Source organism: Pleurodeles waltl, chromosome 1_1 (assembly GCF_031143425.1).
Source record: "Pleurodeles waltl isolate 20211129_DDA chromosome 1_1, aPleWal1.hap1.20221129, whole genome shotgun sequence".
Classification (NCBI taxonomy): domain Eukaryota; kingdom Metazoa; phylum Chordata; class Amphibia; order Caudata; family Salamandridae; genus Pleurodeles; species Pleurodeles waltl.
Genome location: NC_090436.1, coordinates 17,681,390 through 17,696,293, shown reverse-complemented (window position 1 = coordinate 17,696,293; position 14,904 = coordinate 17,681,390).

The following is a 14,904-nucleotide window of genomic DNA, read 5'->3' as shown; positions in this document are numbered from 1 at the left end:
TCAACATAAGGAATGACTTCTGATTAAAAAAAAAAAAAAATCAAAATGTTAATCTCCGTCGACAATGGTTTGGTCGCCGATATCGTTGACTACACCGTCCACCATAACACCGACGTTCATAATGGTAGCAGCACCTATGGTAATATCCTCATCTCCATTGGCGTCGACAACCCTTGTATCCTGCAACGTTACGACGAAGCTTTCGTCGACGAAGAAAATGACGACACTACCGTCAACAGGCTCATAGATGATTGCTACAGCTATGGTGACACATTTCCATCGACTTTACCACCGTCCACGAGGGTTACCAAGAAGACATCAATGTCGACGATACTACTGTTGACGATAAAACTCCACCATCCAAAAAGCCTCCATCGATGAAGCCTTCGTCGATGCTAGTATTATTATCACCATTGACGAGGGTGCCGACAACAGCCATGTCAACTTTGATACCCTTGATGCCTGTTACAGGCGTGTCCCTGTCTACACTACCCGCAGACCAATTGTTACGTCCAGAGCACACCTCACCAAGTAAAATCACCCCATTTCTACCACATCATCTGTTAGATGACGAATCGGACGATGAAGGATCTTTTGGGGTAGTGCATAGCCCCTCTGAGTTACAAGTTAAGTACCAGGATGATGATCAAGACGATGACCAGTACTATCATACCAACATATACATGACTGAGAACCTACAACAGAGCTACCAGCCTAGCTCACCACATAATATACAGGACCAAACAGTCCAGATGCTACAGGACTTGATATTTAACCTGTAAGCAATGCTGCAAAGACTACTATAGACGATTTCTCAAGCCGGCACAATCTACATCTCCATCGCAGTTTCAAACTCGAGTGTGATTGTAGGAGGCTGGCCTGGCTTATAGTGGATACCTGATGGTACTTACACCCTGCGCCAGGTCCAGTTATCCCTTATTAGTAGATTAGTAGTGTTCTAGCAGCTTAGGCTGATAGTGGTAGCTATAGCAGAGCAGCTTAGGCTGAACTAGGAGACATGCAAAGCTCCTACTATACCACTTACATCATATAGCACCTTATCATAAGAATCACAATACTCAGAGTTACTAAAAATAAAGGAACTTTATTTTAATGACAATGTGGCAAAAATATATCAGAGGATATACTCCCTTAGGAGGTAAGTAAAATACACAAAATATACACACAAACCAAAATCAAGTAAGTAAACAGTTAGAAAAGTAGTGCAAACACTAGGATGCAATAGGCCTACGGGCAACACAAACCATATACTATGAAAGTGGAATGTGAACCACTTAGGGACCCCTGGCCTAGTGTAGTGTGTAGAGGGTTGTTAGGAGTGTCAGAAAACACTAAGGGTGTCCAAGAGACCCCACCACAAGACCCAGAAAAGTAGGAGTAAAGTGACCCTACTTCCCCAGAACCACACTAAAGTCGTGATAGGAGATTCTGAAAAGACCACAACAGACTGCAAAGCACTTAAGACGGATTTCTGGACCTGAGGACCTGCAAAGGAAGGGGACCAAGTCCAAGAGTCACAAAAGTGTCCCGGGGGGCAGGAGCCCACTAAACCCCGGATGAAGGTGCAAAATGGTTGCCTCCGGGTGGAAGAAGCTGAAGATTCTGCAACAACCGAAGATCCCAGGAACTTCTCCTTTGCACAGAAGATGTCTCACTGCGTGCTGGAGGATGCAGAGTTGTTTCCACACAGAAAGACCGCAAACAAGCCTTGCTAGCTGCAAAGGTCGCAGTTGAAGAAAATGGGTGCTGCCCGGGCCTAGGAAGGACCAGGAGGTCGCCCCTTGGAGGAGGAGACAGAGGGGGCGCTCAGCAACACAACGAGTTGAGCAATGCAGGACGGAGTGCTGGGGACCTGGGCTGTGCTGTGCACGAAGAATTCCTTGCAAAAGTGCACAGAAGCCTAGCAGCTGCAGTTCACACAGTACACAGGATTAGTGTCTGGCGTGGGAAGGCAAGGACTTACCTCCACCAAATTTGGACAGATGGACCACTGGACTGTCGGGGTCACTTGGATCCAGCTCCTGTGTTCCAAGGACCACACTCGTCACGATGAGAGGGGACCCAGAGGACCGGTGAAGCAGAAGTTTGGTGCCTGCGTTAGCCGGGGGAAGATTCCGTCAACCCACAGAGAGATTTCTTCTTGGATTCCAGTGCAGGGTGAAGGCAGTCAGCCCCCAGAGCATTCACCGCCATTAAACAGTCGAGAAAGCCGGCAGGATTAGGCGCTACAATGTCGCTGTCAGTCTTGCTACTTTGTTGCAGTTTTGCAGGCGTCCTGGAGCAGTCAGTGGTCGATCCTTGGCAGAAGTCGAAGAGAGAGATGCAGAGGAAATCTGGTGAGCTCTTGCATTCGTTATCTGAAGAGAAGCCCACAGGAAAGACTCTAAATAGCTCGCAGAGGAGTATTGGCCACCTAGTCAGGTAAGCACCTATCAGGAGGGGTCTCTGACGTCACCTGCTGGCACTGGCCACTCAGAGGCCTCCATTCTGCCCCCACACCTCTGCCTTCAAGATGGCAGAGGTCTGATACACACTGGAAGAGCTCTGGGCACCACCCCTGGGGTGGTGATGGACAGGGGAGTGGTCACTCTCCTTTCCTTTGTCCAGTTTCGCGCCAGAGCAGGTGCTGGGGATCCCTGAACCGGTGTAGACTGGCTTATGCAAGGAGGGCACCATCTGTGCCCTTCAAATAATTTCCATGACCAAGCAAGTCAACGCCGTGTCCTCCGCCTGCTTCCTCACTCTCCGCATGCTCCGTAAGATCTTCCGCTGGATCCCCGCCGACACCAGAAAAACCGTGACCCACGCCCTCGTCACGAGCCGCCTGGACTACGGCAACACCCTCTACGCCGGGACCACAGCCAAACTCCAAAACCGCCTGCAACGCATCCAAAACGCCTCGGCCCGCCTCATCCTCGACGTACCCCGCAACAGCCACATCTCCGCACACCTGAGACACCTGCATTGGCTCCCAGTCAGCAAAAGGATCACCTTCCGTCTTCTCACCCACGCACACAAAGCCCTCCACAACAAGGGACCGGAATACCTCAACAGACGCCTCAGCTTCTACGTCCCCACCCGCCCCCTCCGCTCCGCTGGCCTCGCACTTGCTGCCGTCCCTCGCACCTGCCGCTCCACGGCGGGTGGGAGATCTTTCTCCTTCCTGGCGGCCACGACCTGGAACTCCCTCCCCACCAGCCTCAGGACCACCCAGGACCACTCCGCTTTCCGGAGACTCCTAAAGACTTGGCTGTTCGAGCAGCGATAACCCCCCCTTTCCCCCCTAGCGCCTTGAGACCCGCACGGGTGAGTAGCGCGCTTTATAAATGTTAATGATTTGATTTGATTTGATCCAGAGGCTGGGGGAGGCTACTCCTCCCCAGCCCTTAACACCTATTTCCAAAGGGAGGAAATCCTTGTTCTGCCTTCCTGGGACTGGGCTGCCCAGACCCCAGGAGGGCAGAAGCCGGTCTGTGGGTTGTCAGCAGCGGTAGCTGCAGTAAAAACCCCAGAGAGCTGGTTTGGCAGTACCCAGGGTCCATGCTGGAGCCCCTGGGATGCATGGGATTGGCACCCCAATACCAGAGTTGGCAAGGGGGGACAATTCCATGATCTTAGGCATGTTACATGGCCATATGTGGAGTTACTATTGTGATGCTACATATAGATATTGACCTATATGTAGTGCACGCTTGTAATGGTGTCCCCGCACTCACAAAGTCCGGGGAAATTGCCCTGAACTATGTGGGGGCACGTTGGCTAGTGCCAGGGTGCCCTCACACTTAGTAACTTTGCACCTAACCTTCACTAAGTGAGGGTTAGACATATAGGTGACTTATAAGTTAATTAAGTGCAGTGTAAAATGGCTGTAAAATAACATGGACGTTATTTCATTCAGGCTGCAGTGGCAGTCCTGTGTAATATTGCTCTGAGCTCCCTATGGGTGGCAAAAGAAATGCTGCAGCCCATAGGGATCTCCTGGGACCCCAATACCCTGGGTACCTAGGTACCATATACTAGGGAATTATAAGGGTGTTCCAGTGTGCCAATCAGAATTGGTAAAAATGGTTACTAGCCTGCAGTGACAGTTTTAAAGACAGAGAGAGCATAAGCACTGAGGTTCTGATTAGCAGAGCCTCAGTGACACAGTTAGGCACCACACAAGGACCACATTCAGGCCACAACTATGAGCACAGGGGTCCTGGCTAGCAGGATCCCAGTGTGACAGGCAAAAACAAACTGACACACAAGTAAAAAATGGGGGTATCGTGCCAGGCAAGATGGTACTTTCCTACACCCAGGACAACACACAAGAGTGGACATGGCAAACACAAGCACCACACTTCACCCCAAACACCATCCAGAAGCAGAAATACCAACATCCACTGCCTCCACTGTGGTCCCCTCCTCCTTGTCGTCCACCTCCCTCTCATTTGCGACTATACTCAGACCTGCATGCACTACATCCTCATCCACTACCACCATCACCAGTACACCAATCAGTACACGCCCCTCACTGGCAGTCACCACCCCCACATCCATGCACACGTCACCTGTGTCCTCTCCCACTGTGTCTGTGCCCCCTCCTTCCAAAGTACACAATCGCAAGCACTCAGACACCCAACTGCCATCCACCTATCAACAACACCCAGCCCATGTACCTGCACTCAAACACAGCAGACTGACACCTCCTACCACCACTCCCTCTTCCTCCACTCCCAAACCATCTCCCTCTTCCTGCCCCAATGTCCCTAAGAAGCTTTTCATTGCCATAATTTACCTCTTCCCTAGCCCTCCCCTCCCCCCTGTCCCCCACATCAGGCCAGGGTGGTCAAAACCCAGGCAAGTACCTCAGCCACCCAGTCCATGGGCACAGTAGTGTCCACAGCTACTCTATGTGTGAGAGTATCCCAGGCACCAGGCAGCCATACTGAAAGGGTGCCTGCATCAAGTGCTGTAAGGAAGGGCAAGGAGGCACTCCCAGCTGCTTCAAGGAAGGGCAAGGAGGCATCCCCAGCTGCTGCAAGTAAGGGCAAGGAGGCACCCCCAACTACTGCAAGCAAGGGCAAGGAGGCACCCCCAGCTGCTAAAAGGAAGGGAAAGGAGCAATCCCCGGCTGCTGAAAGGAAGGGCAAGGAGCAGCCCCCAGCTGCTGCCAAAAGGACCACTGTCAGCACCGCCACCAGCACCACCGCCAGCAGCAGCAGCCCCAGTGGGCATCTGCCCAAGGCTTCAGGGGAAGGGCTGGAGCCCCCCCCACCACTACCAGCACTGCCACCAGCGCCACCCCCACCAGCAGAAGCCCCAGCCCCAGTGGGCAGCTGTCCGAGTCTGCAGGGGAAGGGCTGGAGCCTCCCCCACCACTGCCAGCTTCACCATTAGCAGCACCACTGCCACCACTGAGCAGCCGTCACCGCCGGCGGACTGTGTGTAGTCCTGCGTCCATGGGCTGTTGTGCGGCCTGGCCCATGCAAATCCTGTGGGTCTGACACCCAGGTGAGAGACTGTGACCTTGCACTCCCCAAGAGCTACATCACAGGGCACGATGCCCCCTCCAGAGCCAGTGGAAGAAGCCATCCACTCACCCCATCCTCCACAGGATGAAGCTCACTGGGCACAATGCCCCCTCTAGAACCAGTGGAAGAAGCCATCCACTCACCCCATCCTACACAGTATGAAGCTCACTGGGCACAATGCCCCCTCCAGAACCAGTGGAAGAAGTCACCCACTTGAGAGACTGTGGCCTTGCACTCCCCAGGACCAAGCAGCGGGCAAATGACCCACTTGAAAGACTGAGGCCTTGCACTCCCCAGGACCAAGCAGTGGGTAAATCACCCACTTGAAAGACTGTGGCCTTGCACTCCCAGGACCAAGCAGAGGGCAAATCACCCACTTGAAAGACTGTGGCCTTGCACTCCCCAGGACAAAGCACAGAGCATGTTGCCCCCTCCAAAGCATGTGGGCAAGTCACCCACTTCAGAGACTGTGGCCTGGCACTCCCCAGGATCAAGCAGAGGGCAGGTTGTCCCCTCCAGAGCCGGTGGGGAAATCACCCACTTGAGAGACTGTGGCCTAGCACTCCCCAGGATCAAGCACAGGGCATGTTGCCCCTTCCAGGACCAGTGGTGTTTTACCATCTTCCGGCTGAGGTGCCCCCCTATTCCCCGTCCGCGTGAGGTGCCTGGCTATTTTTGACCTGATGCCCCTCCAGTGTTCTCACTGTGTTGTTGCAGGAGTAAGGTGAGGCCTTGGACTATGTGATGTGGCCCTTTGGCCCATGGAAACTGAGGACTGGGCAGTGTCCCTACATTTGTAAATATGTATATACTTTTTGATTTGGATGCACGTATTTATACTATTTTATCTTATTACACTCACTTTAATCAATTCCTTTTGTCCTTGCATTATTCCTGAGGGGTATAGAGTGAATATGTAATGTTACTGCATCTGTTTGTGTGTATGGTGTTGGGGGTGGAGGTGTTGCGTGTGTCTGTCACTCTCTTTTTCCTCCCCCCCGTGTGCTAGGCGGCAGTACTCACTGTGGTCGTCTTCACCGGCGTTAGTGTTCGTAATGGAGCAGAAGGTAGAAGATCAGGGGGAACACATGCAACTCGGGCTCCATGGCGGCATGGTTCTTCCCTGAGTCTCCACAGGTGAGTCCTTTGACTTCTGAGCTCTGTTTCTGCTGCTAGGCTTTTGATGTCGTTGGTACCGCCCCGGATAAAGTGTCAGATTGGTGTCTCATAATACAGTGGGCAGAACATTGTCTTCTGCCTGGCTGTAGGTGGTTACTGCTGTGGTGCATGTTGGTTTCGCCCTGGCGGTCGGTGTGTTAAAGTGGCTGTCTGTCTGAGCGGTTTCCGTTGTGGTCATGATTTCATATTTATTACTGTCGGCCTGTTGGTGGTATTAGCGCCACTTTATCACCGACCGCCTGGGTCGTATAGAGGGCCAATATCTCATTTTGATATGGTATATACAGAGCCAGCTTCCTACACATATTATACATAGTAATGAATCTTACATTATCAATATCATTGGGTTGTAGTTTAACTTTTTTGTTTGATCTCATGCCTGATTGGCCCCTTGCACCCATTTATTCCTAAGGCCCTGACTTTTAGTTACCAGAGTTTTTTGAGAACATGTCATGGCATTATCGCAGAACTGATAGTTGTAATGTTACCTGGGCAGGTGACTTTGGTCTGGTTCTAAATCTGGCACTAGACAGTATGAATCAGTGTAGAGTTGGTAACCCTAATGAGGTATGCACACTACTCCAGGTACATGAGTCTGACCTCTTAGTGGAGTGTTGACTTGAGATAAGGATAATGCTACAGCAAGGTCGTTCTGTTCACCCGTCCTTGACTGACTTTCACAGATAGACTTCTGGGTACAATCAGCAGAACCTATGCCATGGGTCCTGTCGATTGAGTACTTACCCACAATACTTGGACACTCCCCAGCACCCCTCTCTATTGAGCTGCCTGATTCGCTGCAAAGAAGCATACCTTGGTGCTCCCCACTTAAGGGAGATATTACTGTTGCCACTGAGGAATAATTTGATCTGAATGTGGGGTCAGTCCCCAACTTTTTAACGATGTGGGTTGTATTTAAAGTATATACAAGTAGGAGTTCAATTTCAAAACAATTGAGAGTCCTTAAGTCTATCCACTCTCAGCTGACACTCTTGGATTAAACTAACGGATGAGCGACAAAACTGTGAAACAACTCAGATTATCACTGATTTAGCTGAAATTGATGAGATACAGACTCGGTTTAAGGAAGCGGCTGTCCGGGTAAGCATACACAGGTGCATACTTACAGTGAGGGTAAGCCTCCCAGCAAGACTTTGGCCCTCATTACAACCTCGGCGATCTTTTAAAAAGACCACCGAGCCTGCGGGAGCCAGAATACCGACAGTGCCAGCTGTATTCCTGGCTCCCTATTATGACTTTCCTTCTGGGCCAGCGGACGGTAACACTGTTACCTTCCACTGGCTCAGCGGAAAAGTCACATAAACCATGCTGCCGGCTCGTAATAGAGCCAGTGGCAATGCTGATGTGCAGCGGGTGCAGTAGCACCTGTCACACATTGAAATGCGCGACAGGGCTATGCCTGGGGGCCCCTGCACTGCCCATGCCAGGTGCATGGGCATTACAGGGGCCACCAGGAGCACCCCAAGTCCCCCTTACCGCCAGCCTTTCCATGGCAGTGTTTACCGCCGTGGCCAGGCTGGCGACCGCTGCCCTGGGGATTATGACTGCCAGGCGGAAGCCTGGCAGTATGTTGGAGGGGCCGGCAGTATGGCCGTGGCTATTGCGCCACCCACCGCCAGGGTCGTATTGAGGCCCTTTGTTTTGGATGCTAAAAAGGTTTCAAGTGCAAGACTAAGGTGCAATCTTTATGCTCATCTACAGGAAGCCCTATAGTGGGTACTGAATCTATACTCCAAAACCCTATATTCCAATAACTGTACATCACGTTGGAACAAATGTATGGCTCTTTTCAAGACATCACTCTGGAATGGGTTGAGCGAATGATATATGATTTTTTATATTAACCTTACCGAGATGGGGGATTGGGCATGCTGGCATGTAAGATGGCCGGACGGCGCTGAAATCATCGGTTTGCACGTAACATCCGGCTCCAACTGAACACTGCTGAGGCAATTGCATCTGGCTCATCCATCCGAGAGGCAGCCCCGCGTGAATTCCACCGGATGGTTGCCAGACTCCCGAGGTGACTCCCGATCACCAGGTCGCTTTGGATAGTGTCTTTACCAGATAAACCTTTACCAAAGGTAAGTAACTTGTTCATCTGATAGAGATTTCTAGCTGCTAATTCCTCACCTTTGAATTCCCCAGGTGTCAGACTGGATCTGGAAGATTTTTCGTGAGCAGTATCCCTGCGCTCCAGGGAGTGGCTCGTGCTGTAGTGTCCTTGGCGAAAGTGACGTTCACGTCACCTATATAGGCACCACCTTGGCATGCAGATCTCAATTCTTTACTTTCCATGCCAGTTAGCAGTGATCCGGTGAAGAGCTGCCCCTCTGTCAGGATTTTTCAACGTTTTGCTGACCTTTTTTGAAGTTTCTCCCCTGGTGTGTTGAGGATGTCTTCGAGGAAGTCAGAATTCAAACTGTGTGGTGTCTGTCACCTCGTTGTGTCAGTTACGGACCCACACCTCATTTGTCTGTGGTGTCTTGAGCTCGACCATGACTCCAAGTCGTGCTCTGAGTCCCTAAAGCTGCTAGTGGCCTGGCAGGCGACTCTGCATCACAAGACTCCTCATAGGTCTCAGTCCTGGTCGAGAGGAAGGTCATGGGGGCCACTCCAGGAGCCGCAAATCCTCTTTGTTCCACTCAGAGTCATCGGACAGTCGGGAAGGAGGTACAAAAAGCACAAGAAGTCAAATTGTGCTTCGACTTCTTTTCATCAGTCGACCAACACGAAGAAGGAACATCGGTGTTGGGCTCACAGTTCTTCAGAGCCTTTGCAACGGCTGAATCTGCACCTCTACGCTGTTCCGGGAGATGGAGCGCCCTCCGCTCAGATCAAAGAATTATATAAGGCCATGCGCTGTGGTTTTGAGCAGGCTGACCCCTCTAGAGCACTGTCAATCCCCGTGGGGTTTGAGGGTGCCCATTGGGTTCCGCGCCGGCAGCTCCGATAGACCCCTGTTGATCTGAACATGGATCCAGAGTGTCTCCAGTTGTGTCACCCCAACCTTCCCCGATGCCAATGCTCCCGGTGCTGCTGGCACCCACAGGTGGCACCAGTCCCATGTGGATCTTAGAATCTGACATGGAGCTGGAACCAAGTTGACCAACGCTGATTCCAAAGCTGACAGTACCCTTGCGTCCTAGGTCTGCATCTGAGCCATATTCTGAAGGACTAGGCCCCAGGGAAGAATGGGAGAGGTCACTGGACCCTTTAGAATACCATTCAGAAAGGCAGGAAAACAGGGACTGGTGTGAGGAACTGTGTGAGCAGTTGCATCTCCAGATGCAGGCAGGCTTTCTTACCCTACCGTGGCTGCAGAGGAGAAAGCAACCTATGATATGGTGGTGAAGAGGGAGGCTGAGGTCCCAGACCTTGAGTTGCCATTGGTGGCATTCAAGACTAACATCTTGATGAAGATATTGCAACCGGGAGCTTCTTCCTCCAAATCCTTGCTCCCCTTTAATGAAGCCCTCATTGCATCCTCCTGGGTACCTGGTCCAAACCCAGCACAGGGGCTCCTGGGAATGGGATGATTGCCCACCACCATTACCCGGCACCTGGGGACCCAAACTTCCTTACCCCACACCCTACCCTAGTGAGCTTGGTAGTCGAAGCTTCTACCTTCCATGGCACATTCCCTGCCGCTCACCTAGACAGGGAATCAAAGAGGCTAGAAAGCTTTGTCAAGAAAATGTTTCCTTCCGCCAGGCTTGCATTGCGGTTAGTGAACACCGCATGTTTATTGGGTCGCTATCCCGAAACATTATGGGACTCTGTTGCGCAAGTGCTGCCACATGCCCAGAATTAGACCCAGGCCATTCTCTCCCAACCAGTCAAGGATGGGAGAGATGCAGTGAAGTTTACCATTAGTTGAGGTTTAGTCACAACTGACTCACTGGGCAGAGCGGTTTCAAAGACATTCCAACCTAGACAGCACACCTGGCTCAAAAAGTCTGGGTTTTCAGGGGATGTCCAAGCTTCCCTCGTGGACATGCCCTTTGATGGCAACTGTCTCTTCAGAGACAACGTAGACTTGGTGCTGGACCCTTTAAGAACTTGCGATCTACAACAAAGCCCTTGGGCTTCTCAGCCTCCCCAAGTCCCCATTCTGCCTTTCACCCTTTTGTGGGTACGGAAGGGGCATCCAGCTGTGCCAACCCGATCCTAGCCACCGTCATGTGCAGGCTTCGCAGCATCAGCATGTTTGAGGACACAGCTCCTACCAACCCGTGGGTCGGGTAACCAGCATTTCTCTTCCAGGGGATCCTCATCAATAGTCATAAACATTGAATATTCCCGCCCTTGTGCGGGGACCCCGGAGCATATATAAAATTCACACATATAAAGTATGAAATATGCACGAAAAATATATATATAGCATTTTTAGTAGACATATCTTTCATACTAAACTCATATATACATGTGTAAAACAGCAATGCAGGCTATAATCATAAACAGGCAAAAATGCTTTATTTCTATGAAGTTTTTTTTTTTGTTTTTTTTTTTATCATTATAAAATTACAATAGAGAATAAATATCTACCCAAGCCCCCAAAACTGGGCTTAGGGAAATAAGCAGTAGTAATCACTAGAGAAAAAAGAGAAAAAACTACATTGAAAAACAATGGAGCATTCTTAGCCAATAGGCTGCATGCAGGTTAACACAGTAGAACCATAAAAACTTTGGCACTGTGCCTTTAAGACCCTGAGCACCTCCAGTATCCCACCATGCCTCAGGGGTGAAGGAAAGGTGACAGTTGGTTCATAGTTAGGTCAGTTCTTTTTTCCGGCTTCTTCTGAGAGGATCCTGGAGCATTGAGCTCTCAGTTTTTCTGAGTTTTTCTCAGAAAAATACTTTAAAACAGCGTTTATTCCTGTTTTACTCGACATCTAACATCATTGTCTGAGTTTGGCAGTTTTTTCCTGACAGAAAAATGCCTTCCCTTTTTGTCAAATGCCCTTCTTGTGGGAAGAAGAAGGCCCTGTCAGATCCACACACTCTTTGTATTGTGTGCCTGCCTCAGAGTCACTGCCCTGACACTTGCAAACACTGCAAGAACATGTCAAAGAGGATTCTGAAGGACAGAGAAAAGATCAGGCTTCATGGGCTTCACGAGAGGCAGAAAACATCATCCTCTTCGCTTCCCAGGCAGCCAACAGGCCACTCTCAGGAGAGAATGGCTAGGTCGACGTCAGCAGGTAGGAAAGTACCTGTTTGTTCCCCGTCGACGTCGTCGCTGCCACCATCTCACGGCCATAGATCGCCGTCGACGGCGACCCGCCCGACGTCGAAGGATACGGCGTCGAGGGAACATGGCCATCGCAGGGGTATATCTCTGTCGACGGCAGCTCGCCGATCGACGTCGAGCCATCACCGGCGTGCCCGTTCGCCGCCGAAGACCTCACGCCCCCCGACGTCAAGAGACACGACGTCGAAATCGCCACGGCGGCAAGAGCGACATCCGCCGTCGGCCGCCCACCGCTCCACGTCGAGGCACACGACGGCGATTAGGTCGAGGTCCAGAGATCGCCGTTCGACGTCAAGACACTCTTTGTCGAGGCATTCAACGTCGAGGCAAGAACAACCGGCGGCACGCCCTTCGACGTCGGCACAGCCGTTGACGTCGACACAGGTTTTACCTGTCTCGCAGGGAGTAGAACATCGCCTTCCTCCAGCAGATAAGGCCGCTCCATCTCCAGTCGTCTCCATACGGAGCGATTCATCTCGTTCGAGAGCGGCATCATCGGGGCATGTTTCACCCATCAACTTGTCACCAAGATGGTTGGAGAGCCTTAATAGACCAGCGGCCTCCCCGGATTCGCAGTATTCAGGAATTTACTCTCCTACTGCCTCTCTCCCGAGAACACCATCATCGACAGCGCGGGCAGGACGGGCTCGTTCTGCTCCTCGCCAACCGACCACGAGGCCTTGGCGCTCTGTTACAGCGTCTCGCAGCAGGTCACGTTCCCAACGATCTAGGTCACGATCACGACACAGAAGATCGCCCTCTTGGTCGTCGTCAGGATCATCCGTCGGACGTTACTCCCCCACCTTAACAGATTCTCCACCAGCTAGGGTCTCACCGTTGGATGACATCACCACTTTTAATGAGGTGCTTTTAAGGGGAGCGCAGAAGTTAAATATAGAGGTTCCAGAACCATCTACCTCCTCGTCAGTCATTTTTGAGACTCTGCGACCTAGAACAGTTTCGAAAAAGCTACTGCCGCTAGTGCCTGGTCTGTTGCAGCCAACCATGGACACTTTTTTGGCGCCCGCCACCCTCAAATCTGCTCCGGCTAGGATTTTGAAAAAATATAAAGCGCCTGAACAGGACCATTTATTCCTAAGAACGGATCCGCCACCGGACTCAGTAATATTGGCCGCAGCCCGAAAAACCCACTCGGTGGCATCATCCTCCACGGTCCCACCGGACAAAGAGAGCAGGCATCTAGACTCTCTGGGGAGAAAAATAAGCGACACGGCAGCATCTATAATGAAGGTCTCCAGCGCTTCTGCACTCCTGGGCAGGTATGACCGTTCTCTGTGGGACTCCCTCAAAAGGTTCACAGAAAAGTTGCCCAGGGAAGACAGACAGGACTTCCAAGAGATCCTGCAAGAGGGATGTCTGGTATCCAACCAAGTCATCAGCGCAGCGGCAGATGGGGCAGACTTAGCTGCACATGGGTACGCACATGGAATCTGTGCAAGAAGGTCTTCCTGGCTGAGACTGACTGGTTTAAAACAATAGCGCATCCTAAATCTCCCATTCAACGGGAACCCGCTGTTTGGTACCCATACGGATGAAGAAATGGCACGCATGAAGACCGAAGTGGACACCATGAGGGCAGTAGGCCTGGAAAGGAAGAAGGACTTCAGGCGGAGGTATAGCCCTTATGACAGGCGCCCTTTCCAGCAGAGGGTTCAAACCCCTCACAGGTCCCAGAGGCCACAGCAAAGGCAGGGACGCTCTCTTTTTCAGGCTCGTAAGGCCACAAGGGAACGAGGGTCAAGTAGACCTCAACAGTCCACACCGAAAGCGCCGGCCAAACAATGAGATCTCGCTTCCCTCGACACTGTACACCACTCCGGTGGGGGGAAGTATCACAGATTAACTTCACGAGTGGCACTCTATCACAAAAGACAAATGGGTGCTCAACATTGTCGAAAATGGCTACTCTCTTCTTTTCAGACAACCTCCACCGCACTTGCCACCAGCCAAATGCAATCCATCTCATCTCAGCCTGCTGCGCAAAGAGGCTCTCGCCCTCTTACGAAAGAAGGCAATAGAAAAGGTTCCACTTGCACACATAGGAAAGGGGGTTTACTCCCATTATTTTCTGGTGGCGAAAAAAGGCCTTGAGGGCTTTTTCAGACCAATTCTGGACTTACGGCTGCTGAACAAGTACATAAGAAAACAGAAGTTCAGGATGCTGGCTCTTCACCAGATTTTCCCTCAACTACATCAGGGAGACTGGATGTGCTCCATAGACCTGCAGGATGCATATTTTCACATCCTGATAGCTCCCAAGCATCGGAAATTCTTGCGCTTCTAGATAGCCTCACAGCACTATCAGTTCAGAGTGCTACCATTCGGCCTGAAATCTGCCCCCGCGTCTTCTCGAAATGTGTGGCAGTGGTAGCGGCACATCTTCGAAAACAAAAGATCTTCATCTACCTATACCTAGATGACTGGTTACTGAAAGCTTCCTCTCCGGATCAGACGAGAAGCCATCGGGACATTGTGCTCAAGGTTTTCGAGTCTCTAGGTCTTCAAGTCAACTACCAAAAGTCCACCTTGATTCCAACACAGAACCTCCACTACCTGGGAGCTATACTAAACACAGAGCTCCAAAGAGTGTATCCTTCGGAGGAACGACTATTATCGATAAAGAGGAAGTGTCAAGACCTGTTAAAATCCGACGCACCTACGGCTCGTCAGGTGACATCTCTGCTGGGCTCCATGGCATCATGCATTTTCACTGTCCCAAATGCCAGGCTGCACATGAGGCCCCTCCAAGAGGCGTTGGAGAACAACTGGAGCCAAAGGACAGGTCGCTGGGAGGACAGAGTGTGGCTACCGATAGCGGCACTTCAGTCATTGCAATGGTGGATGCACAGACCTCACCTGTCAGTAGGTGCTCCGTTTCACCAGGTAATTCCA